Below are 23,460 nucleotides of genomic sequence, written 5' to 3'. Positions count from 1 at the left end.
AGAGGTTCGCTTCAGATAACGGAAGATATTCTTCACAGCTAGCAAATGAGGTTAGCGTGCATTAGCTTGAAACCTAGCACAATAGAAAACAGAAAACATTACGTCTGGTCGACTTGCTGTTAGGTACATTAGGAACCCTATCATTTGACGAGAGAGGGTCATGTCGGCAGCCGGTTTGTCCAGAGAAGGTGTTAACTTTGTGCCAAACGCCATAAGAACCTTTAATTTTGAATCTCCCAACATTCCAAACTTGACAAGCAAGGTCTTTGTGTAAGCCTCTTGGTTAATGAAAATGCCTTCGGGTCTTGACTAATATTCAAGCCAAGGAAAAAGTTAATCATACCCATTGAGCTCATTTCAAATTTAGTCTCCATCAACTTCCTAAATTCAGTTGTTAAGCTAGGATTTGTGGAGCCGAAGATGATGTCATCGATGTAAATTTGAACTATCATAAGGTGGTCACCCTCTTTCTTACAAAAGAAGGTTGGTTCAACCGAACCTTATTTAAACTTAGATATTTTAAGAAATCTAGTTAGAGTTTCATACCAAGCCCTTGGTGCTTGCTTGAGACCATAGACTGCCTTGTCCAGAATGTAGCAGTGATTTGGATACTTCTTGTTCACAAAACCCGACGGTTTCTCTACATACATCATCTCTTCTAGTTCTCCATTTAGGAAGGCGCACTTCACATCCATTTGGTAGACTTCAAAGTTCTTGTGTGTAGCATAGGCGAGAAAAATACGAACTGATTCTAGCCTTGCTAGTGGAGCAAAGGTTTCTTCCTAATCAATGCCTTCTTCTTGACAATAACCTTTCACAACCAATCTTACCTTGTTGCGAATTACATTTCTTCCTTGTCCATCTTGTTCCCGAAAACCCACTTTAGTCCAACCACAGAAGCATCCTTTCGTGTTGGAATCAGTCTCCACACTTTATTGCGCTCAAACTCATTGAGTTCATCCTGCATCTCCTGTACCCAATCAGAATGATCGAGTGCAGTGTTGATCGTCTTCGGTTCAACCTTGGAGACGAACGAAGTACACATGCAAAATTCCACTTTAGAGAATAGTGCAGTTTTTTTCGCTTTCAGCTGTGATTGTGTGAGAACCTTTTCTGATGGCGCACCAATAATTTGTGTCTGAGGATGATCTTTGGTCCATTTTGAGAGTGGTGGGTAATTAGGATCATAAGAGGGATCCAGTTCAGCATCCACTTCTTCTTCGAGTTCTGATTGAATATCATCATCGTTTCAATTCGCATTCTCCCCCTCGAACGATGATACTACCTCAGCTTCAGGCTCAGAATTTTCCCTTTGTACTTGACTTACGGTTGGTGTTGATGACGATGGAATCTCCCCATGGACTGATGAATCTTTGTTATTTGGAGAAGACGGACCTGTTGGGTTTTAAGCATCCTAACACCCTAAGTGTACATGCAACCCTAAATACCTTGGATCTATGTTTTCTCTATTATACATGCAAATATGAACTTTCCAAGGTATTATCCTAATCAAGCATACAAAACAATGAGTATAACAAGATAGAATACATACCTCTTTGATGTAGAAAGTCTTCATGAAGCTTGAGTGCCTAGTGCCCCAAGTGTGACACCTCAAATGGTTCACACAACATCATATGCTTTTGGAATAACCTTGAGAGAAATGTAGAAAACTTGAAATCAGCTAGCCCTTCTCTAGAATCATAGTTTCCGATTTTTCCAAGAGTATGATCTTTATATAGTTTTACAATTAGGGTAACCCCTAATTGTCATGACTTTCCATTTCCTTGGATCCATAGGTTCAAATACACCATGGAGCATCCATTGAGCATCCTATGGGTTTTAGCCCAACTTGATAATCCATGGAGCATTAGCCCACTATACAAGTATGAATGATTTACACAATCAACCCATATATTTAATTAGTCTTCTTTTGATCACTTAATTAATTCTAAATTAATTCTTGATCAATACTAATTAAATAATCCTATTAATATATTAGAACTTATAATATATTAATAATCCTTAAGTGTTCTTTCTCTCATTATAGTCTATCCAAATGCTTGATGCAATGCAACCCAAATGGACAATGTCGGGTCGGGTCAAGCCTCACCAATTATATTTATGGACTTACATTAATCCAACAGTCTCCCACTTGGATAAGTCTAAAAATATTATTGCGTGTGACTTCAAGAACTGACTGGAAATCGTAGCTCTCAAAAGCTTCTGTCGAACTCTGACCTTGTAGATGAACTCTACCCTTTGTCAGTGACTTGTCCATTAGATAAGGGATCATATATTCCTCCATTCCAGATATCATATGGACTGAGACATGGATTATAATCATTCTCTCTGTCCATTTGTAGTTTCCTGATTTCCGATTTATGACGACTGACTAATTGAACAAATCAAATCAGTCCTGGCCCGGCCGAGCACTTCCATTTGTCATCATCAAATCATCAAGGGGCCCACAAATATTGCTTTTATCCCGAAGGTAAAAGGAATGGATAAACTTCGACTCATATGGCTTGTTCTACTACTTGTTGAATCATACACAAAGACACGTTTTATAACACCGAGTTACCGAATGCGTTTTCGTGCAATCAATGTACAACCAACTCATAGTAACAACTCATATCTCTAGGTTTGAAGAATATAAGATATTATGGTCTCATGATCACTCGTGATAAAATCCATGAAGTGATTCCAATGAGCGCGGGTTGAATCCAATACTCAGAATTTATGAGCACTCATGAGTGTTGTAGCCTCCAACATCTTAAACCTCTACAAGCCAACCCATGATAGTCTTGATTCATATCTACTTCCAACATACGACCGACTGTGGATGGTTTGAATAACTTAGTCAATCAGAACAATGACCTAGTTATTCTGGAAGTCAAAACATGTAAGATGAAAAACAATAATAATAGAATCTAATATGGTATCAAAACCTATGAACATAAATAAAACACCTTTTATTTATCACCATATGATTACACATTATTCATTGTATATTGTTTCAGCTATCAACTTTATTCTTGAATTTAAAACAATAGTTGTCCCATGCTCCAAGCATGTACACTATGTTTTCTAAACACTAGTCATGCCATACACCAAGTATACATACTATGTTTGTCTATGATCTTCACTTTGTGAATTAGATCAACTGAACATAACTCCAATGATCCTCTTTCACAGTCCCAAATCCTTACTGCAAATGCAAGAATTCCAAATTCATGCCATTTACTGAAATTTGTTAGATTCTAAACTTATATGCATTGATCCTCTTGTAATGATTATGCACAAAGTCAAAAAGAGTTGACAACAATCATTACAGAGCATTCCAAAGGAGATTAGCTCCTTGGAAACATCCTTCTTGCATTAAGTTTCCTAATCTTACACAAATTGAATTATTTCTAACTTTGAAACATTTCCATATTCCATTTTGACTATCACTTCTGAACAAGAGTTGCCTCCTTACAGATTATTTCAATATGGTCCTTCCAGAATTATCACTATACTTCCAATTGTCCTTGAGCAACCAATCTTTGGTAAACCATAGATTGTACTCGACAATTGTTTAATCCTTTTAGTCATATCCAGTTCTAAACCGTTTCCCTTGTTAATGCCTCAGGCATTTGGAAAATTTTAGAACGGATGAATATAGCACATGTAATCGATCCTATATCCGAAGCATATGGGACACGATTCATGATGTCTCACATAAAGACTAAACCAGTCTTTTGCTATAATATTTCCATTTCAATTTGCCAAGTTCTCATAATTCAGATTATGAAAAGGGATGCCGTAATCATAATCGAATTTTAAAACACAAATAATGGACCCATATACAGAATTTCCTTATGTTGAGCCATTCCAACATGAAATTCATATATATATATATATATATATATATATATATATATATATATATATATATATATATATATCCTTGACTAAATACAATTAAAACCTCAATCTAAGCTTTTAGATTTGAGATGAAGTATAATTTCCTCTCGCTTAATTATAGCAAAAAAACTCTTTCTCAATTGAAACTTTTGTTTTCTATAATTAACATTGCTAACTTGCAATACTTATCATAATTATCATGCTCCCACTAACATGATGATTATTAGCATGACACTTATGCTCCTACTAGCTTTGACATGTACTCAGAAATCAGATGAATTTCTTACCAAAGTTCAGATTTCTGATACTGGATTGTTTTGATAAAACTTTATCAAGATCATACACCTTCCCTTAGATAGCTCATAGGTGTGTCTAAACAATTATGAAGAGGGATGCCATAATCATAATGGTTAGACCTTTTTGCCACTTCTCACAAGTCCATGTTAGTGTGCCGGTTAACCACACACGCTCCATTAACGACTTTGAGAATGCAAATATTGCAATTGCAATCTAGCTAAAATCTACTTAGAGAAAGTGTTTCCTCACCATCATTTTCATGAATCGGAGAGAAACCTTATGACACTTAGATTTTAATGGTGTATGAGTTCCTATCCATATGAATTTGTCAAAACCATAATCACAAGACAAGGATAATGACAAATTCAAACTCATATGAACTGAACTCAATCTTAATTTCTTGCCATCTGGCAGCTCAAGGGCCTATTATTGCTTCCAAGTTGTTGTGCAACCAATTGATAACTCTAAGAATTCATATGGAAAGCCAACTTTAACTAGAATGGGCACAAAATATGTCAACACGATAGGTTGTAAACCTCAAGTCGTGTGCTAGTGAAGAACTTCAGGTTTTATTCTTGATTAGTTCTTGAGACTTTCAAGTACCTTTAAGACTCCCACTGTCCACTTGACATATAAGACTTTCTTGTTAGTTATTCAAGAGATAGTATGGATTCTAATCAAGACAAACACTTCACAAAATTGGCCTAAGTTGTTCTTTGTTTTATCTGAAACATCACAACTTACCAATTTCAAATGTACAAGAGTAGGAAACTTTTACTCTTACATTTGACAAGTGGTTTAAACCTTCTTTAAGACATGTCACTCAAATTAAAATCTTGGAGTATGACTCTAAGACTTGTATTGGAACGAATTATGACTCATCTTCTTGATTTAACCATTTCAACAATCCAAGATTCCTCTTCTTAGTCATAAGAATGCACTAAGATTTCCTTAGAGAACTAATCGTGCTATGGTTTCTTAATCATTAAGATTATCACAAAACTGATACTAAAGTACTCTCCCATCTTTTTAGATTTGAGAAACTTTTATCCTTCTGCCTAATTTGATTCTTCTTATTCACTCTGTCATACATTGGAACCATTTCCAATGTCTCAGAATTACACTTAAGCTCGTAAGTATAACCATATTTACTAAGCTATAGTAAATTATGACGAATAGTCTTATCTATCTTTTGTGGTGGACTTAGCCAGTGCACAAGAATGTGGACTTGATCCCTTAGTCCTTTACATGACTCACACATCCATGTGAACAAGTAATTAGTCTTAATTTTCCAATACTTGAAAGTTCTCATTCATCATGCTATACAACTTGCATGATTCCAAGTTGCGGTCCAATTGAAACTTGGGTGATGAGAATCTTTCCTTATTTGGTAAATCTAGACATTACCACAAATGAAAGAATCAATTTCCTATTTCCACTCTTTCTATTAATGGAATCTTATAAGCAACACAGATTTTCACAAATGCCATTGTAAGGATATTTTGAAATAAATAAAATCTAAAATTTCCTTTTATTTTAAAAACTTTGCGGAAAAACTTATCCTTACAATCCATATGAAAAGTTGTTGCTATCTATTCCTAAGCAAAATATCATAACTCCTAAGAAGTCGCTCAAGAATCCGATCTTTAAACTATGCGATAGAAATCCATCTATGCGATCAGATTCAGCATATTCTTTCTTTAAGTTTCTTCACTTTTCTTTGATTCTTAAAACATCAACATGTGAACCAATCACATCATGTATCAAGAATCTCAGAATAGAAACTTAGCAGAGTTAGATAGTGGACTTTACCTGAAGTTGAGTCAAACTTATTCACTTTAACATCCTTAGGTAAAATTGGCAGCTTCGCAACCAATGCCCCTTCCTTTGGCAATATAACATATGGACGCATTGGTAATGGAACATGGGACTATCACAGACTTAGCCTTTCTCTTTACCATTTGGTCAACCTAGTTGACAATGGTCAATCCCTTTCCTTGGGAAGAGAATGCTTTTTCTGGATTTCTAGTGTTACCTTTGTCAATGTCCATAATGTTTTAGGAAGTTGATCTTAGTAAATAGATAACATCATTAAGGGTCTTGTCATAGTCTGTTTCATAGGCGTCCCAAAGGAACTCACTATGTGACTTAGAAAGTGATTGAGCCACCAACATTCTCAAGACTTTGACACCCAACTCTCCAATATGTGACCACACCTAGACCTTGCCTTGCCAATAGGGCTTGAGTGACCTTAAACTTTTCAAGAACTTGTGGGTTAGGGAGAATAATTGGAGGAGGTGAAAGAAGTATGATTTACATGGGACATCATCTTCATTTAGGAAAGCTTGTTTCAAGAGATTTGGGAAGATCATAACTGTCTAAACCAGACATCTTTTGGGAGATATTCAAGATAGTTGATCTAAAGTCCTTAATATGACACCCAATATGAAATATTAAAGCTAGGACCCAACAAACTATTTTATAACTTAAAAGAGGGATGCCGTAATCCAAGCTATAAAATATTTGAAGGTACGTGAATGACGATTCACCAATTTCCACCAAGATAAACGAAATGTATTATTAGGTTTTAATTGGTTTTGAAACTCATAGATCTTTGAGATTCATTGAACTGTTCAATGGCATGTTTCAATCCCTAGTGTGCCCTTCAGGTTTTATGACTGGGATGTCGAGGATCACAAAACAAGGTGTGAAGTAACCATGCAAATTACTTGGTACCCTTAAGTGTTTACCCCTCAATCGATGTGTTGGTTAACCACACACAATCCATCGATACTATGATAAACATTAAGTTACCCTTTGCCTACCTTGTTGAATACGAGTTAGTGTGTCGGTTAACCGCACACGCTCCACTAACCGACTTAAACAAAGTGCAAAGTGTAATTTCATGGATTAGCACCTTATTCACATTTTCCTAAGTAACTAAGATTGGGTATTAATAGGAGGTTTAGTTACTTAGTATTTATCATTAATACTTTTAATGAAGGCAGAAATCTAGTCCTTGTCCTACCCGTTCGGCAAATGACCCTCCATCGGTCAAAGAAGCGGTGGGTGAGAGTGGACAGCCATTAAACAACCATTTTATAGGCAGTAACGTTATACCCCCTTTATAGACCGGCTTCGTGAATGAGGCCTACTAACAGTAAGACTGACTTTACTCTTATACATATATATATATATATATATATATATATATATATATATATATATATATATATATATATATATATATATATATATATATATATATATATATTATTAAGTTATAATATTATAAAGTATAAGGGTTGAATTTTAACTTTTAAAATTCTAAGGGCTAACTTGGAATTAAAGTATTTATATGTGAAAACTTTTCAAATTCCAAACTTGAGGGCAAGTTTTTGAAATTATTCAAAACTAATTAATTCCATAACTTATGTGTTTAAAGTAGTTTTAATCCAAAAACTCTTCAAGTTCCGTAACTTGAGGTCAAGTTATGGAAGACTTTAAACTAATAAAAGAATTAACTTTTCTTTATTTTATAACTTATGGAATTAATTAAGGTTACACTTTTTTTTATTTATTTATTATTTAATGAAGAGACTCTTGGTCCTCCATAACTTGAGGACAAGTTATGGAGTCATAAAACCATTTAATTAGAACTAGACTCTTCATTTTGTAACCTTTGCCAACTTTTATGAGTTTTATGAAACTTAAATGTGACTTTTCATATAACTTGAGGACAAGTTACAAAAACACATTTTAGAATCAACTCTTAGATTATTTTGGATTGAAAACGACTATTTCACTCAACTTTTCTATTAATCTAAGCAACTCATAATAACAAGATAATTCAAATCAAACTTTTTCATGTAATTAGTCTAAACCTTAAACTAATACAAAACATGAATATATTGACAATTATCTTTGAAATTGGATTAGCATGAACATGCTGTCTGGGGGTCCAACTCGTCGAGTGCACAAACCAACTCGACGAGTTGGATGCATTTTGCCTTGGACTCGCCGAGTCCCTTCATGGACTCAGCGAGTCTGGTTGGCAGACAGCAACAAAACTCAATTTTTCAGCTTCTATTGCAAGTATAACAAGAAAACAAGCCTAGGCTCTGATACCACTGTTGGGTTTTGAGCATCCTAACACCCCTAAGTGTACATGCAACCCTAAATACCTTGGATCTATGTTTTCTCTATTATACATGCAAATATGAACTTTCCAAGGTATTATCCTAATCAAGCATACTAAACAATGAATATAACAAGATAGAATACATACCTCTTTGATGTAGAAAGTCTTCATGAAGCTTGAGTGCCTAGTGCCCCAAGTGTGACACCTCAAATGGTTCACACAACATCATATGCTTTTGGAATAACCTTGAGAGAAATGTAGAACACTTAAAATCAGCTAGCCCTTCTCTAGAATCAATGTGTCCGATTTTTCCAAGAGTATGATCTTTATATAGTGTTACAATTAGGGTAACCCCTAATTGTCATGACTTTCCATTTCCTTGGATCCATGGGTTCAAATACACCATGGAGCATCCATGGATCATCCTATGGGTTTTAGCCCACTATACAAGTATGGATGATTTACAAAATCAATCCATATATTTAATTAGTCTTCTTTTGATCACTTAATTAATTATAAATTAATTCTTGATCAATACTAATTAAATAATCCTATTAATATATTAGAACTTATAATATATTAATAATCCTTAAGTGTTATTTCTCTCATTATAGTCTATCCAAATGCATGATGCCATGAAACCCAAATGGACCATGCCAGGTCGGGTCAAGTCTCACCAATTATAGTTATGGACTTAGACATTAATCCAACAGAACCCTACCCCTGAACATAAGAACTATCACTTGGAGGTTCGCTTGAGTCAGGCTGTTCGGTTGTTGGTGGTTGTTCATCTGCCATTTTCTTTGTTGCATCATCGATTATCTTCTTCAGGTTGTCGACCTTGTTATTTGCAGCTTTTGATTCAGAGTGAATAGCCTTGTCTGGTTCATCGAACAACTGCATGTATTGCTCAAAGAGGTTTGAGATAGGTACCGAAGGTTGACCAGATTTAGGAAAAATCTCCTCCACACAACCTTCGGTTGTCTGCAGTTTCTTGACGTAGTTATCATCGAAGGTGACATAGTAAGTCTCTTCGATTTTCTTTGAACACTTGTTCAAGACTTGGTATGCTTTGGAGTTTAATGAGTAACCCAGAAAGATTCTTTCATCTACTTTGACGTCAAACTTATTTCAGTGCTCTTTTGAATTAAAGATGAAGCATATGGAACCGAACACATGAAAAAACTTTACATTTGGCTTTCGGTTGTTCAAGATCTCATATGGAGTGATGGAAAAACGTTTGTTGAGATAAGATATGTTCTGCGTGAAACAAGGAGCAGCATTGGCATCTACCAAGAAATATAGAGGTAGAGAGGCAAAACTAAGCATAGTTCGGGCCGCTTCACATAAAGATCAATTTCGCCTTTCGAAAATTCCATTATGTTGTGGAGTATATGGAGCATAGAAGTTGTGAGTGGTTCCCTTTTCTGCAAGAAAATCTTCAAAGTCTTTGTTCTTGAACTCCAACCCGTTGAACTTCTACCTGCTTGATAAAGAGTCTGAGCTTGGGAGTAGCCTCTGATTTCTGCCTCAAAAACAACACCCAGGTAAATCGAGAGAAATCATCCACTATAACGAGTATATACCTATTACCACCAATGCTCTCGATTGAAGATGGACCACATAGATCAACGTGAAGTAATTCTAGTGGTTCAATAATTTTTGTATTGACTCGAGAAGGGTGACTCTGTCGAATTTGTTTTCCCATTTCACAAGCAGCAAACAAGTCTTCTTTATCAAACTTCAGAACTGGAAGACCTCGAACATGATCCCCAAGAACTAGCTTGTTGATGTATTTGAAGTTCAGATGGGAGAGTCTTCGATGCCAAAGCCAGCTTTCGTCTGAATGAGCCTTTGTTAGCAAGCAAAATGTTGGTTTTCCTCGTATGGGATTGAGATTTAAAGGATACATCTATCCTTTTTGCTTTGATTTCAGCAGAATATTGTTCGTCTTCTTTTCAATAATCTCTGAGCCATCGTCGTCGAACGAAACCTTTAACCCGGTACCGACCACCAGTTGAGAAACACTTATGAGGTTGTGTTGTAGACCTTCAACGTACGCCACTTTTCGTATCGAGAAATCACCATTTGTAATCATACCATAACCTTTGATTGTGCCAAAATAATTATTACCATACTTGACACATCCACCATCTTGAAGGGACCGAAACCCCCTCAGGTCTTCCTTTCTTCCTGTCATGTGATGCTAGTAGCCATTGTCAATGTAGCATTCATCATCGAACTGCTCGTCATGCATAACCTGCAAAAATTAAGCAGATTTAGGAACCCAAAGTTTCTTGGATCCTTGTGAGCCTTTTACATAACAGGGAATTGTAAGAGAAACATCAACCAAAAAGGTTCTTTTTATTAGTGTTGTTTCATCTTTTCTTTTTATTAGTGTTTTTTCATCTTTTCTTTTTATGGTGAAAACTTTGATTTTATTGGATTTGAGTATTTTAGGTTCATTTTTTGATCCGACGTTAGCAGTCTTTCGGTTCTCCACTTTGGGTTCACACATCGTCTTCTTTTCATCTTCTTGAAAGAGCTTTCCTTTTCCCTTTCGATCATTCTGTGAGTGAGAGTGAGAGTGAGAAAGATGAGACTTGGGAGCAGTATTAATATTTTGATCATTGCCCTTACTTGGTTGAGAACCAAAACTACCTTCCCTTCGGTTCCTCTCAATGGTTGATTTAGGACCAAAACCATCCTTTCGGTTTCTCACAACTTAAGGTTGGAAACTTCTTTTTTGGTTATCATCCGTCTGATGACCGAAACTTCTCTTTTGGTTGTTGTGTCTTTGTGGACCGAAACTCTGTTTTCGGTTATCTTGATTTTGAGCACCGAAACTCCTCTTTCGGTTGTCTTGATTATGAGGACCGAAACATTTCTTTAGGTTGTCTTGATTCTGTGGACCAAAACTCTTCTTTCGGTTGTCTTGATTCTAAGGACCGAAACTCTTCTTTCGGTTGTCTTGATTCTGTTGAACGTGAGAAGCTGAGTTTGCTTTTGTTTCTTCTTTTGACCCAAAAGCCTTTTCATAGCGAACGTTACTAGGATTTTGAGATCGCCAAAACTGCTTCCTTTCAGTAAGATTCTTCTTGTATCTCAAATTTCATTGATGCTTTCTCTCTAACACTTGTTTTGGAGTTTTATGGATGTTGGCCTTTCGCTTCGGTACTTAAGCATGAGTTTCGCTCTTTAATGAAGAGGTTTCGCTTAACACCCTGACTAGTTCGCCTGAGTCAATTTTAGGACCACTTGTGCTTGGCAAATCAAAACATGTAGGTTCATTAAGTGGTTCTGCCACATACCTACCTTTTACTTTCGATGATGTTTCTGAGATAGACCTTCGGTTTTATCGGCGTTATCTATCAGTGCTGACCATAAAAACTCATCACAGCCATCAACATTATCTTCTTCTACTAATGTTGTAAGTTCGACTATCTGTTGTTGTGTAACTCCTTTAACTGTATAATCTTCATTTGGAGTTGTTTGGGCCTTTTGATATACAATAGCCTTTGCCTTGAGAACTTTAGTCTTGCTTTTTATGAGCGAGCGAACTCAACAGAGTTTTCAGAAATAAGATTTTTATTCGTTCCGGGTTCGCTCTTGACAAATTCAGAACGGTCCACCTCATCTTCTACATATATTTCACTCATATCATCATCCTCATTAAATTCAAAAGTGTTTTCAATATCGATTTTATTTTCTGAACTCAACTTGGCATTCAAAGAGTTAAATTTCTCTATAGTTTCGGTTTTGACTTTTAGTTTGTCATTTTCATCCAACAAATTTTTGAGCATTTCCTTATGGTCCTGTTGACTTTATGAAAGAATCTATTTTGTCAAGACGAATTTTGTAGGAGAGAGAGATATCATTAGAAGAACATAACGTTTTCACAGTTATATGTATCAACATGGATTTCATCCTCCTTGAACTTAAGGAATGGTAAAATCATACGATGTATCTTCTTTCCTATATCACAATTAAGATGCAATTGAGTAATGTTGGAATATAATCTTTTAGCAATCAAACAAAAAAAATTATGTTGTTTCAAAAGCTTTAAATTATATCTTTGCAAATAAATTGTTTCATCCTTATACCTAATTAACTCCTTCTCTTTTTGCTCTATCCACGTACGCCTGTCATCACTATTTGATGATACCCTGCTGATTTGATCAGTTAGGTTAGAGTTTGTGACGCGAGTTTGAGTTAAACTACCACTTATACTGGAAAATTTAGATTTTAAACCATTTAGTTCTTTTTCATAGTTTGTAATGAGGATATTTATAGAAACAAGAATAGATTGTACATTCTTGATCAACTTATCGCATTCATTGATCTGCACACCGACAAGTTTTGCTGCAAAACACATGTCTTCACGCTCTTTCGCTTCTTCTAGTCCCCCATCAATAGTATAGCCTCTCATTTGTGATACCTCAGAGGTTACCATCAGACATCTTCCTGCAACATTCTCTTCTTTTACCAATAAAGCCCTATTATGAGTGGGCTTCCTCACTTCTTCATATTCAGAATCAGTCGACCAAATGTAACGACCCGTTCCCGGTATGTTAATTTATTGGTAATTGTTGTGAGTTTTGCAAGAGGAACTCGGCGAGTTCATAGCCTGACTCGCCGAGTGGGGTCGCGGCTGAGAGCACGCGTGAGCCGGCGACTCGGCGAGTCCATATCCTTGACTCGGCGAGTCCATCCGTCTGGATGAAACCCTAAATCCCCGGGTTGCCCACTATTTAAATCATCTTATAGTCCCATTCTCGCCTCCCTCACCCTGAAAACACAGTGAGAAAACCCTAATCCTTCCTTGGAAACCTATAAGTGATTTGGTGCCATTTTGTGAAGGTGTGAAGAAGGAGAAGAAGAAAGAAGCAAGGAATCGAGTTGTAGTGCAAAGATCCAAGGGCAAATCTGAGTTTATTGAGGTATTTTCGGAGTTCCCTTCTTGTTATTGATGGGTTTTGAGCATTCTAACACTTCCTAAGTGTACATGCAACCCTAATAACCTTGGATCTATGTTTGTCTAATTATCATGCAAAGTTGAATTCCAAGGTTATATTCCTATCTAGCATACATGGGGAACAATTTTAACTTGAATCATAGATAGAATAACTTACCTTGTTGTTGCTTGTGTTCCTTGAAACCTTGTGAGCCTAGCACCCCAAGTGTGATGCCTCAAATGCTTCACACAACACCAAATGCTCTTGGAAAGACTCTTGAGATAACACAAACTTCTCAAAAATCGGCCAAGCCCTCTTGTTTCCTTAGTAGTGCCGATTTTGGTGGAGAATATGCTTCTTATATAGTGTTGACACATCTAGGGTTACACCATGTAAACCCTAATGTGTCATGACTCTTCATTTCCATGACCCATGGGTTTGTAACTCCCATGGAGCATCCATGGAGCATCCTATGGGTAGAACCCAACTTGATAATCCATGGAGCCTCTTAGCCCACTATACAAGATATGGATGATTTACACAATCAACCCATATATTTAATTAGTTATCCTTTGATCACTTAATTAATTCCAAATTAATTCTTTGATCAACTAATCAAATAATATTATTAATATATTAGAACTTATAATATATTAATAATCTCCAAGTGTTATTTCTCTCATTTAGTCTATCCAATTGCATGGTGCCATGCAACCCAAATGGACCATGCCGGGTCGGGTCAAGTACAAGCCCGAAATAGTTATGGACTTAGACACCTTATCCAACAGTCTCCCACTTGGATAAGTCTAATAACTATATCTCTAGTACTTCAGGAACCGACCGGCAATCGTAGCTCTTTACAAGGTTTCTCGAAACTTGAGAAGATGATGGTACGCCATTTAAGATAAGTGATCATATAATCCTCCGTTCTAGATATCAGCCGGACAAATACATGGAACATAGTCTTGCTTATTGTCCAGCATTTGTTTCCCGATTTCCGATTTGTTTGACATAGAACTTAATTGAACACATCAACTTAGTTCTGACCGGGCCCGGTACATGGGTCAAAACAAAATCATCGAGGGGCCCAGATATCAGCTTTTAATCCAAGAAGGAACAGATAAACTTCGACTCATATGTTTGTTCTACCACTCATTGAATTACACACAAAAGTACGTTTTATAACATCGAGTTACCAATGCGGTTTCGTACAGTCAATGCATAACCAACTTGTAAGTAACAAATCATATCTCTAGGTTTGAAGACTTATATGATATTACCGTCTCACGATCACTCGAGATAGAATTCCATGAAGTGATTCCAGTGAGCGTGGGTTGAGTCCAATGCTCAGAACTTATGAGCACTCATGATTGTTGTAGCCTTGTCCAACACCTTGGACCTCTACAACCCATCATGACAGTCTTGATTCATACCTACTTCCGACATATGACCGACTGTGGAGGTTTGAATAATATGTTACACCAAACAAAATTATTCTGGAAGTCAAAACATGCAAAAGAAATATAGTAAACGATTGACAAGAGATAGCAACACTTTACTCATAAATAAAACACCTTTTATTCATCATCAAATGTCAATTACACTTTACAAATTTCTGGGTTATCTAACTACTAAAACTTATATCATCCTTCAGCCCTATGCTCCGAGCATGCTGGAGATGCTTAACCCTACTCAGTCCCTTCGTGAGGGGATCTGCTGGGTTCTCATCCGATGATACCCTCTTTGCCACGAGGAGTCCTTCTTCGATCCGATGTCTAATGAAATGGTATTTTCTGTCGATGTGTCTGGATCTCCCATGATCCCTTGGTTCCTTGGCTAAGGCAACAGCACTTTCACTATCACAGAAAATTTCCATTGGCTCTTTAATGGCTGGTACAACTCCAAGGTCTCCAATGAAGTTCTTCAGCCATATTGCTTCCTTTGCTGCTTCACTAGCTGCAATATACTCTGATTCACAAGTAGAATCAGCCACTGTCTCTTGCTTGGAACTCTTCCAAGAAATTGCTCCTCCGTTTAGGGTAAAGACCCAGCCCGACTGAGAGCGGAAATTATCCCTATCAGTCTGGAAGCTAGCATCACTATACCCAACAACTCTCAAGTTATCACTCCCACCGAGGGTAAGGACCCAGTCCTTAGTCCTCCGTAGGTACTTGAGGATATTCTTTACCGCAGTCCAGTGTGCCTTGCCAGGGTTCGCCTGATACCTGCTAACCATGCTCAAGGCAAAAGCTACATCGGGTCGAGTACACGTCATAGCATACATGATCGATCCTACAGCCGAAGCGTAAGGTGTTCGACTCATTTCTGCTAACTCAGCCTCAGTGCTAGGGCTTTGTGTCTTACTCAACCTGGTGTTACTCTGGATGGGTAACTCTCCTTTCTTGGAGTCCTGCATGCTGAATCTCTTCAGCACCTTATCCAAGTAGGTACTCTGACTAAGTCCAATTAGTCTTTTACTCCGATCTCTCAAGATTCTTATCCCTAGAATATAGGCAGCTTCACCAAGGTCCTTCATAGCGAAACACTTCCCAAGCCAGGACTTTACTTCCTGCAGGGTTGGAATGTCGTTTCCTATGAGTAGTATGTCATCCACATACAATACCAAGAAGCTAACTATACTCCCACTAGCCTTGACATACACACAAGATTCATCTTCACTCCTAGAAAAGCCAAATTCCTTGACCTTTTCATCAAAGCAAAGATTCCATCTGCGAGGTGCTTGCTTCAATCCATAAATGGATTTCCCAAGCTTACACACTCTATTAGGGTACTCGTTGCTGACAAAACCCTCTGGCTGACTCATGTAAACATCTTCAGCCAACTTCCCATTAAGGAAAGCGGTTTTGACATCCATCTGCCATATTTCATAATCATGAAACGCAGCTATGGCTAACAGAACCCGAATAGACTTAATCTTGGCTACCGGAGAAAAGGTCTCATCATAGTCCATTCCAGGAATTTGAGAGAAGCCCTTTGCAACCAGTCTAGCCTTATAAGTGTGTACTTTACCATCCATGTCGGTCTTCTTCTTGAAGACCCATTTGCACCCTACTGTCTTACGACCTGGTACATTTTCAACCAAGTTCCAAACTTGATTGTCATACATGGATTGTATCTCGCTATCCATAGCCTCTTTCCATTTAGCAGACTCGGGGCCTGCCATGGCTTCCTCGTAGCTGTTAGGATCATCTTGACTTACTAGTGTCTCATCACTAATAAGTGTCTCACCTTCTGCAGTAATATGGAATCCATAGTAATGCTCAGGTGCACTCCTAACTCTCGTGGAACGTCTCAGAGGTACAGATTTGTCAATTGGCTCAACAGGAGTTTCCTCCTCAAGTTGAGGGCTAGAGTTTGAAGTTCCTTCACCGCTTGATTCTTGAATTTCTTCAAGATCAATTTGCCTCCCACTGTCTCCTTGGCTTATAAACTCTCTTTCTCGAAAGACTCCTCTTCTTGCTACAAAGACCACATTGTCACTAGGTCTGTAGAAGAGGTAACCAAAGGAATGCTGTGGGTAGCCGATGAAAATACACCTCTCGCTTCGAGGTTCGAGCTTATCATGAGTCTCGCGTCTCACGAAAGCCTCGCAACCCCAAATCTTGATGTGGTCTAGTTTAGGTACTTTACCAGTCCACATCTCGTGAGGAGTTTTGGCAACTTTCTTTGTAGGGACTAGATTGAGGATATGGGCGGCAGTCTCTAAGGCATACCCCCAGAATGAGATTGGTAGCGAAGCTCGACTCATCATGGAACGAACCATATCCAACAAGGTTCGATTACGCCTCTCAGCCACACCATTCAGCTGTGGTGTCCTGGGAGGTGTCAATTGTGAGACTATCCCACATTCCCTTAGATAGTCGAGGAACTCTGAACTAAGATACTCACCACCACGATCGGATCGAAGCATCTTAATGTTCCTGCCCAATTGATTCTCGACTTCCTGTTTAAATTCCTTAAACCTCTCGAAAGTCTCTGACTTATGCTTGATCAAGTAGACATATCCATATCTACTATAATCATCAGTAAAAGTCAAATAATAACGATTAGCATCCCTTGTGGCATGTTTGAATGGTCCACACACATCCGTGTGTATAAGGTCCAACAAACCTTCACCCCTCTCACATGAACCTGTGAAGGGTGACTTTGTCATTTTTCCAAGTAAGCATGATTCGCAACTATCATCTGACTTTAGGTCAAACGACTCCAAGACTCCATCTCTTTGGAGTTGGCCTATGCGTTTCTTGCTTATATGTCCAAGACGACAATGCCATAATGATGCTTTATCCAAGTTATTATTAGTAGAATCAATACACAAAACATTATTTCCCAAGTTATCTATAACAGATACAGCTTCATACACACCATCACAAGGTAATGCTTTAAAATAAAAGACATTATTATAGAAAACTTCTATAGAACCAACTTCATTATTAAATGAAAAGGTAAACCCTTGTTTGTACAAAGCATGAAAGGAAATAATATTTCTTACCATTCCTGGCGAATAACAACACTTATTCAAATCTAAACTAAACCCACTACTTAGCGATAAAGTATAAACTCCAATCTTGGTAACAGGTATAGCTTTCCTATTCCCCATGATCAAGTTTATCCTTCCTTGCTCCACATCCTCACTTCTTCTTAGTCCCTGCAAGTCACAACAAATGTGAATACCACACCCGGTATCAAGGACCCAAGAATTAGAATGGGGTGAGTTATTAGAAATGATAGTGTAAATACCTGCATGGTTGGGTTTAACTTTCCCATCCTTCACATCTTGCTGGTATTTTGGGCAGTTCCGCTTCCAATGAGCTTTTTCATGGCAATAGAAGCATTCAGCCTCTTTTGGGTCAGAAGAAGGAGTAACGAAACCTTTCTTGGTTCCACTTGAAGAAGAGCCATCAAGGGTCCGAACCTTGGTACCCTTAGAAGAGCTCTTTCTCTTCCTCCCTCGACTTTTCCCGATTGCCAAAACCGGAGTAGAGTTTTGAGTAGGAGTGATAGCAACCGACTTCCCCTTAAGACCTGTTTCTGCGGTCTTGAGAAGTCCCTGAAGTTTGCTGAGGGTGACTTCTTCCTTGTTCATGTGATATGTCATGCGGAATTGATCATAGCACGATGGTAAGGAATGCAAAATAATATCTATTGCAAGATCCTCCGGGAAGTTCACATTAAGCTTCAGCAAACGATCCACATACCTTTGCATTTTCTGCATGTGGCTCGTGACGGATTCCCCGTCCTTCATCATGGTTGTTATCATGGAGCAGATGATTTCATACCTCTCTTGTCTTGCACTTTGATGGTATCTTTCCATCAAATCTTGGTGCATGTCATAAGGGTAGAAATCCTCATAAGACTTTTGGAGTTCCGCTGTCATCGTGGCCGTCATGATGCAAGCCACTTTCGTAGCATCCCTTTCATGTGCCCGAAATTCAGCGATCTCCTGAGGAGTTGCAGTGGACTCATTAATCTCCTTAAGCTCCTTGTCAAGGACATATTCTTTGTCCTCGTAGCGGGTAATCATCCTGATGTTTCTGATCCACTCATTGAAGTTGGATCCATCAAAGGTGACTTTCCCACACAAGTTCATAAGGGTAAAGGAGCCATTAGGATTAGAGCCAGAAGCATTATTGAAAGACATCTGACGGAAATAGGACAAGATTAGTTTAGATATAAGAGAGTCCTTAATAAAACACCCAAATGTAATATTAAGGCTAGGATCCAATCACAATATAATATAACTTAGAAGAGGTATGCCGTAATCTAAGCTATATCATATTTGAAAGGTAGGTGAATGACGATTCACCAATTTCCACCACGAAAACCGCAATATTTTACTATTAGGTTTTTTGAATGGTTCTTAGAAATTCCTAGATTCTTTGAGATTCAATGAACTTTTCAAAGGCATGTTTCAATCTCGAGTGTGCCCTCCAAGTTTTGTGACTGGGATACCAAGGATCACAAAACGAAGTGTGAAGTAACCATGCAAATCACTTGGTACCCTTAAAGTTTATCACTCAATCGATGTGCCGGTTAACCACACACGCTCCATCGATACTATAATAAACCCTAAGTCACCCTTTACCTACCTTGTTAAGTCCAAGTTAGTGTGCCGGTTAACCACACACGCTCCACCAACGACTTAATCAAAGTGTAAAGTGTAATTTCATGGAATAGCACCTTATTCACATTTTTCCTAAAGTAACTAAGATTGGGAATTTAATATAACATTTAGTTACTTTATAATATTCATCATACTTTGAATGAGAATTAATAAGTCCTTGTCTTACCCGTTCGGCTAACGACCCTCCACCGATCAAGCAAGCGGTGGGTGAGAGTGGACACCCATTAAGTCACCATTTTATAGGCAACAACCTTATACCCACCTTATAGACCGGCTTCGTGAATGAGGCGTACTAGCGGTAAGACGACTTTGTTCTTATACATATATATATAATTATTAAATCATAATAATATAAGTATAAGGGTTGAATTTTAACTTTTAAAATTCTAGGGATTGGAACTAAAGTTTTAACTTAACTTTACTTGTTCCAAAACTTGAGGGCAAGTTTTGTAAACTTTCAAAACTTTTCATTTCTTGTAACTTATGAGTTTAATAGAGTAATAAAATGAGAACTTTTCATTTTTCTAACTCTTGTGTTCTTTTAATGGTTTTTTTAATCCAAGAGACTTTTGGTTTTCCATAACTTGAGGATAAGTTATGGACTCCATTAAAACACATTATGATCATGAATTAAACTACCACATAGGTTACAAATAATTCCTATGATCATCTAAACATCATAAGAACAAGAACATGAATATGAACACTTTCAAGAATCAAAATCACATTTAATCTTTGTAATTTTGATAATTTGTTGTTGTAAATGAGTTAGAAAAGACATTACAGCTTCTAAAATAAGTTTTCAAGTACCAAAATATTTTAGGGTAATGATTCTAATGCATTTCCAGCAACACAAGTCGAAATTCTGCACTCTGTCGACCCTACTCGCCGAGTGCATAAACCTACTCGCCGAGTAGGTTGAAGATACACGTGAACTCGTCGAGTCCTCCCCATGGACTCGCCGAGTCCATCAGTCAGACAGCAAGATTTTCGACTTTCTTCAACTTTTAAGCACAAATAACAAACAAACAAGCCTAGGCTCTGATACCACTGATGGGTTTTGAGCATTCTAACACTTCCTAAGTGTACATGCAACCCTAATAACCTTGGATCTATGTTTGTCTAATTATCATGCAAAGTTGAATTCCAAGGTTATATTCCTATCTAGCATACATGGGGAACAATTTTAACTTGAATCATAGATAGAATAACTTACCTTGTTGTTGCTTGTGTTCCTTGAAACCTTGTGAGCCTAGCACCCCAAGTGTGATGCCTCAAATGCTTCACACAACACCAAATGCTCTTGGAAAGACTCTTGAGATAACACACACTTCTCAAAAATCGGCCAAGCCCTCTTGTTTCCTTAGTAGTGCCGATTTTGGTGGAGAATATGCTTCTTATATAGTGTTGACACATCTAGGGTTACACCATGTAAACCCTAATGTGTCATGACTCTTCATTTCCATGACCCATGGGTTTGTAACTCCCATGGAGCATCCATGGAGCATCCTATGGGTAGAACCCAACTTGATAATCCATGGAGCCTCTTAGCCCACTATACAAGATATGGATGATTTACACAATCAACCCATATATTTAATTAGTTATCCTTTGATCACTTAATTAATTCCAAATTAATTCTTTGATCAACTAATCAAATAATATTATTAATATATTAGAACTTATAATATATTAATAATCTCCAAGTGTTATTTCTCTCATTTAGTCTATCCAATTGCATGGTGCCATGCAACCCAAATGGACCATGCCGGGTCGGGTCAAGTACAAGCCCGAAATAGTTATGGACTTAGACACCTTATCCAACAGTTATATGCTTTAATCTTCCATTAGAGCTCTTCTAAGAGCTATTTGATGTTGTTCAAAGCCTTATGTTTGCATGAATGCCTTAATAAGTCGAAATACCTTTGGATCTGAGTGTTGGAGTGTTGTAGAGCCCAGATCTACTGTCTTTTTGGAGTTACTTTGCATAATAATCATAGATCTACCCATTTTATGCATCTTTTAGCCTTATTTCCCTTATTCATGAGGTTGTGCACGTAAAGTTGGAAACTTTACGTGGTAAATCAGCTTATTGGACTCAGATCTATCAATTGTATGTGTTGGATTCAAACAAGATCGAGTAAAAATCAGTTGCATGGCGGCGACTCGGCGAGTCAGGAAGAACGACTCGGCGAGTTGGGTCGCGGGTTCCCGAGTCCTTCATGTTGAGCATCGTCGAGTGAATCCAGTGAGTTAGAGGGTGGACTCAGCGAGTTGAGGGTGGACTCAGTGATGGAGGGACTCGGCGAGTTGTTCATACAACTCGGCGAGTCCAAGTCAATCTTCTTAGGATCATGAACAACTCGTCGAGTTTGTTCATACGGCTCGGCGAGTCGGATGAAGATTGTCTGAGTTCTTGGATCAAGAGGGTACTCGTCGAGTCGATGCCACACTCGACGAGTAGCAGCATGTAGAACTGAGAAGTGAGAGTAGGACTCGGCGAGTTGGGTGGCCCAACTCGGCGAGTCAGCCCCAACAGTAAGTTGACTTGGACCTAGGGTAAAAGAGTCATTTTACCCCAAGTGCAGTGTTTAGTATTTGATTGAGTGTGTTCATGGGCTTGTAGCCGAGGAGATTCAGGAGCAGCAGCCGGTAGCTTTCACACACACACTCAGCCGCCAGTTTTCGAGGTGAGTTTCCTTTCAGTAGGAACGGGTCTAAGGCCACAATGCCGGCCCGTTTAGCTAGCAGTAGTATCCGGATGTTATCCGATGCAGTAGTTAGCATGTTTGATGCCTTCGTGGCTCAGACAAGATTATGTGTGTTCATGTTAGTGATATGTTATGCTATGATCAGTTAGCTTCGGACTTCGGTTCGATGTCAGCTTCGGACTTCGGTTCGATGTAGGGGACAAGGTCCCAGTTAGCTTCGGACTTCGGCCCGATGTCAGCTTCGGACTTTGGTTCGATGTAGGGGACAAGGTCTCAGTTAGCTTCGGACTTCGGTCCGATGTCAGCTTCGGACTTCGGCCCGATGTAGGGGATAAGGTCCCAGTCAGTCAGCTTCGGACTTCGGTCCGATGGGGGGGGCAAAGCCCCGTATGTGCTTGATATATTATTGTATGGTATGTGGTAATTTGGGGGAGCTCACTAAGCTTCGTGCTTACAGTTTCAGTTTTGGTTTCAGGTACTTCCGCAAGCAAAGGGAAGAGCTCGGGATGATGGCATCGCACACACCACCGCCTCAGCTTTAGCCTGGGATTGATTTAGATGTTTGGATCTGATGTAGTATGATACAGATTTCCGCACAGTATTTTATTATGTTTTGGAATACATCACGTATGGTTTTATTATATGATGCTCTGATTACAGTTTTGATTATATTAAAAATAAAAATTTTTGGGTCGTATTTTTGGGTCGTTTCAAGTTGGTATCAGAGCCAGGGCACGGGTCGATGTGTTCGACGGGGACGTCGAACCCTATAATGGGGGGTGAAAGTAGGTTAGATCTGATCCCACATCGGCTGGGAAGGAGAACTAAGCATTCCTTATAAGGGGTGTGGATACCTTCCCTATCACAACGCGTTTTAAAGCCGTGAGGGCAGCAGATCCCATAAGAACTCTGCAGTTAAGCATGCTCGGGCGGGAGTAGTACCAGGATGGGTGACCCCCTGGGAAGTCCTCGTGCCGAGTGGCCCAAAGCGGACAATATTGTGATACGTGCCAGAGGGGGGTGTTAAACCAAACTTCAACGCCACCATATTCATCGTCAACATAATTTCCCTACACAATTAAAGCATTCATAGTGTTATGAGTGTTGGAATAGTGTCTAAGGCTACAACTATATTAGGCAAGTATTTGACCCGGTTGTGTATGGTCCTTTTGGGTTGCCTTCACCATAGCAACTTGACATGATGATTTATAATAAGAGAAGGAATATTATTAATATATTATAAGAATAATATAAGGAATAATAATATTGTTTTTTGATTAATATAAGTCATAAATTAATTGGGAA

The 23,460-nt window shown here is 38.3% G+C and overlaps 1 pseudogene; it reads left to right on the top strand.

Moving 5' to 3' along the window:
• The first annotated feature begins 23,020 nt into the window (after window positions 1-23,020).
• On the top strand, window positions 23,021-23,138 carry LOC128133133 (5S ribosomal RNA; annotated as a pseudogene).
• The last annotated feature ends 322 nt before the right edge of the window (window positions 23,139-23,460 follow it).

The sequence above is a fragment of the Lactuca sativa genome, chromosome 3 (genome assembly GCF_002870075.4).
Source record: "Lactuca sativa cultivar Salinas chromosome 3, Lsat_Salinas_v11, whole genome shotgun sequence".
Lineage (NCBI taxonomy): Eukaryota > Viridiplantae > Streptophyta > Magnoliopsida > Asterales > Asteraceae > Lactuca > Lactuca sativa.
The sequence above is the reverse complement of the archived record's forward strand: the minus strand, read 5'-3'. Positions and strand labels throughout refer to the sequence as shown.